Genomic DNA, 4927 nt, shown 5'->3' with positions numbered 1-4927 from the left:
AGGGAATTCTCTGGTGGTTAGGGTTCCATGCTTTCATTGCCAAGAGAGTGGGTTCACTCCCTGCTGGGGGACTAAGACCCTACAAGCTGAGTGAAGCACCTCCCATACAAAAGACATAGTGACTGGGTTGCAGTGAACTTTTATAATGAAGGACAGGTTACTGAATTTGAGAAGTCTACAGTGAAAGTAAAACGTGTTCTTAAAACTCAAGACTATCTCAGGGCAGTTGCAATTCTAACAACAGGAGCTGACAGGGTCTTCTATATCAGAAGAGAAGTTTTCATTTTCAGGGAAAATGGTAACATTTAAACCTTAAAGAAATCAGGATGCACTGAATAAATGCTATAAAATATTGTAGTTTAACAACTGAAATCATAAATGGCTTTATCTAAACAAATCCCTCAGTGTGAAAATCACATAACCAAAGTGATTTGTGAGAAATGCATAACTGCATGAAGTTAAAGCTTCATGAATATACATGTCATCTGCCATGACTTACTAGTCTTCCAAGCATCTTTGGGGACACTGTAACATGCATTTTGTCATTTTATTTTCTTCTTATCAACATAGTTGGATACTTTCATAAACTATTCATTCATTAAGATAGTCTTCTTCCAATGAAAATAATTGATTATATTAACTATATCAAAATTTTTACCACATGTTTTTTAAAACTCAAAAATAATTTGTTAAAATTGAATCCACCTGATTTCAGGGTTGAAAAATGTGTATCTTTACTTGAAATGGTAAGAAAATCTACCAGAAAGAGCAACCTACCAAATAATTCACAGTATAGAAGCACATGCAGAGTCCTATTTTTTAATGCCTAAAGCAGTCAAGAAGGCAAGTAAAAAATTGCAGGTTGGATATAATCTTAAGTTTCCTTTCGGTAAATTTAAAAAATATTTTGTGAATCCTATTCATAATATTATTTTTCTAATGCTCAAAATTGTCAAAAATATGAAACGCTTCTCCGAATTTGTGTGTCATCCTTGTGCAGGGGCCGTGCTAATCTCTGTATCATTCGAATTTTAGTATATGTGCTATTGAAGCTTCTAGCACTGTAACCAGAGAAGGAAATGGCACCCCACTCCAGTACTCTTGCCTGGAAAATCCCAAGGACAGGGGGCCTGGTGGGTTGCAGTCCATGGGGTCTCGAAGAGTCGGACACGACTGAGCGACTTCACTTTCACTTTCCACTTTCATGCATTGGAGAAGGAAATGGCAACACAGTCCAGTGTTCTTGCCTGGAGAATCCCAGGGACGAGGGAGCCTGGTGGGCTGCCGTCTATGTGGTCGCAAAGAGTCGGATACGACTAAGGCAACTTAGCAGCAGCAGCAGCAGCACCGCAACATTATTTTGATTGTGCAAAACCACAATGGGGCACATTATAACCCACAATGGTTATAATGGGGCATCTGAAAGCACAATGAGTACAAATACCTGGTTTATCTCCTAAAAGATAAGCTTTTTTAATTTTCAGATATGACGCATTGAGCCTTGTCACTTTGTGTAAGTTAGCACTTCTGCGTATAGGAGATTCTGCCACTGTGACGAGTGCATGGTAGCAGCACACAACCTCCTGAGATTGGCAAGGTCAGCTGAGGATTTGACTTCCTTGCCATCAACTGCTGTAAATGCAAAATAGATGGATATTGTTAATTCTTGTGTAATATTGACTCCATCCACCTAAAATAGGCTTTAAAGACTTAGTATGGTTCAATGCTCTATTTACCTTTTAAGTGATTTTTATTATTTAGGTTTATTTGCATAAACACATCATCCAGCCTTCACAGCCTTCAGGGTGGGCACATCAGCCCTTAGATGCCACCCGAGAATCTCAGAGAAAGCTCATGAACATGCAACGTGGTTCTCAGAAAGCCTTGTGCTTGGTAGAGCACACACTCTGAAATGTGCTGTGAGAAATATCTGATTTAGCAGGATTATTCATTGTTCCCCTGGGAATTTGGATCCTCTTAATTTGGGCCTGTGGCAAAGGGAGTGGGCAACGGGTGACAACTGGAGGCACTTGCAACTAGAAAGTCAGTGTCAGCTGAGGATGCTACAGAAAGAGTAAAAAGCACCAGATAAGTTCTGTCGCCCTGAGCGCATCAGTGCATTGGTGCAGCGGCGTCAACTCCTGCATGCTCGCTCAGTCATGTCCAACTCTGTGACCCCACAGACTATAGCCCACCAGGCTCCTCCGTCCATGGGATTTCCCAGGCAAGAACACTGGAGTGGGTTGCCAGTTCCTTCTCTGAGCTCATGAGGTCCATTCTAATCCCCGGGGGTCTTGGTACCATACAAGACCGTGAGCCAGCAGGTCTGCGGTTGGCGGGGGGGTGCCTGAGACCCTGCATATCTAACCCCTTAATTCTGCTTCCTTTTATGAAGCTCCTTTTCGTGAAGCTCATGTATTTTGATGCACAGTATAACTTGTTGGCTGACCCCCAAGCACATAATAAATACTGTAAAATTTTCCCGTCAAACAGATTAAAATTATTTTGTCCTTTAAAAGAATAATATTTCAGGGAATTCCCTGATGACCTAGTGGTTACGATTCTGGGCTTTCACTGCTGTGGCCCCAAGTTCAATCGCTGGTCAGGGAAGTGAGATCTTAAAAGCCCCACAGTGCAGCCAAAAAAAGAAAAAAAAAAGAATAACACTTCAGTTACCCGTGTAATTTACAAAAGCAGAACATTTCACCCACGGATGGATCCATAAAACTGTAACCTAACTATTTTTATGCTGTGTATAGGAGCTCCAGTGGTGCAATCAGTTAGTGTACTTATATGCTCTGCATAAAATCTTATTTTATCCTTTTATTTTAACAGGGTAACGTACAATTAAGCATTAAGACTGTCATGTAAAACTAATAGCAACAACTGTAACATTTCTATTTTCATTTTAGGTTTTTAATTTTTAAAGATATTATTTATTTATTTATTTATTTATTTATTTATTTCTGACTGCACTGGATCTTTGTTGCTGCACAGGTTTTTTTAAAATTTATTCATTTTAATTGGAGGATAATTACTCTACAATATTGTGGTGGTTTCTGCCATACATCAACATGAATGGGCCATAGGTGTACATGTGGCCCCCAATCCTGAACCCCCCCTCCCTCCCCACCCCATCCCCCTAGGTTGTCCCAGAGCACCTGCTTTGGATGCCCTTCATATATCAAACTCCCACTGGCTATCTATTTTACATATGGTAATGTATCTGTCTCAGTGCTGTTCTTTCAAATCGTTCCACCGTCTCCTTCTCCCACTGAGTTCAAAAGTCTGTTCTTTCCTTTTGTGTCTCATTTGCTGCCCTGTACATAGGATCCAGGTGGTGCTAGTGGTAAAGAATCTGCTTGCCAAGGCAGGAGACATAGGAGATACAGGTATGATCCCTGGGTCAGGAAGCTCTCCTGGAGGAGGGAATGGCGATCCACTCCAGTATTCTTGCCTGGAGAACCCCATGGACAGAGGAGCCTGGTGGGCTACAGTCCCTAGGGTCACACAGAGATGGATATGACTGAAGCTACTTAGCGTGCATGCTCCTTTGCTGCCCTGCACATCGTAGGTACCATCTTTCTAGAGTCCATCAGTTCAGTTCATGCGCTCAGTCGTGTCAGACTCTTTGCGACCCCATGAATCGCAGCACGCCAGGCCTTCCTGTCCATCACCATCTCCCGGAGTTCACTCAGACTCACGTCCATCGAGTCCGTGATGCCATCCAGCCATCTCATCCTCAGTCATCCCCTTCTCCTCCTGCCCCCAATCCCTCCCAGCATCAGAGTCTTTTCCAATGAGTCAACTCTTCGCATGAGGTGGCCAAAGTACTGGAGTTTCAGCTTCAGCATCATTCCTTCCAAAGAAATCCCAGGGCTGATCTCCTTCAGAATGGACTGGTTGGATCGCCTTGTTGTCCAACGGACTCTCAAGAGTCTTCCCCAACACCACAGTTCAAATGCATCAATTCTTCAGTGCTCAGCTTTCTTCACAGTCCTACTCTCACATCCATACATGACCACTGGAAAAGCCATAGTCTTGACTAGACGGACCTTTGTTGGCAAAGTAATGTCTCTGCTTTTTAATATGCTATCTAGGTTGGTCATAACTTTCCTTCCAAGGAGTAAGTGTCTTTTAATTTCATGGCTGCACTCACCATCTGCAGTGATTTTGGAGCCCCCCAAAATAAAGTCTGACACTGTTTCCACTGTTTCCCCATCTATTTCCCATGAAGTCCATATATATATGTTAATATATGGTATTTGTCTTTCTTTCCTACTTCACTCTGTATAATAGGCTCTGAGTTCATGCACCTCATTAGAAGTGACTCAAATACTCCTTTTTATAAATGAGTAATATTCCATTGTGTATATGTACCACAGCTTCCTTATCCATTCCTCTGCCCATGGACATGTAGGTTACTTCCATGTCCTAGCCATTGTAAACAGTGCTGCAGTGAACACTGGGGTACATGTGTCTTTTTCAATTCTGTTTTCCTTAGGGTATATGCCCAGTAGGGATTCCTGGGTTGTTCAGTTCAGTTCAGTAGCTCAGTCGTGTCCGACACTTTGCGACCCCATGAATCACAGCACACCAGGCCTCCCTGTCCATCACAGCTCCTGGAGTCTACCCAAACCCATGTCCATCAAGTCGGTGATGCCCTCCAACCGTCTCATCCTCTGTCATCCCCTTCTCCTCCTGCCCCCAATCCTTCCCAGCATTAGGGTCTTTTCCAATGAGTCAACTCTTCGCATGAGGTGGCCAAAGTATTGGAGTTTCAGCTTCAACATCAGTCCTTCCAATGAACACCCAGGACTGATCTCCTTTAGGATGGACTGGTTGGATCTCCTTGTAGTCCAAAGGACTCTCAAGAGTCTTCTCCAATACCACAGTTCAAAACCATCAGTTCTCTGGTGCTCAGTTT

General features: G+C 42.8%; 1 non-coding gene across 1 annotated transcript; it reads right to left on the bottom strand.

Annotated features, from left to right (window-relative positions):
- Nucleotides 1-954: 954 nt before the first annotated feature.
- Nucleotides 955-1062, bottom strand: LOC120859577. Its single transcript, XR_005720113.1, has one exon. It is a non-coding gene; the product is annotated as a U6 spliceosomal RNA (small nuclear RNA).
- Between the last annotated feature and the right edge of the window lie 3865 nt (nucleotides 1063-4927).

The sequence above is a fragment of the Oryx dammah genome, unplaced genomic scaffold (assembly GCF_014754425.2).
Source record: "Oryx dammah isolate SB20612 unplaced genomic scaffold, SCBI_Odam_1.1 HiC_scaffold_1689, whole genome shotgun sequence".
NCBI lineage: Eukaryota > Metazoa > Chordata > Mammalia > Artiodactyla > Bovidae > Oryx > Oryx dammah.
Note: the sequence above shows the minus strand (reverse complement) of the source record. Positions and strands in the feature narration are given on the sequence as shown.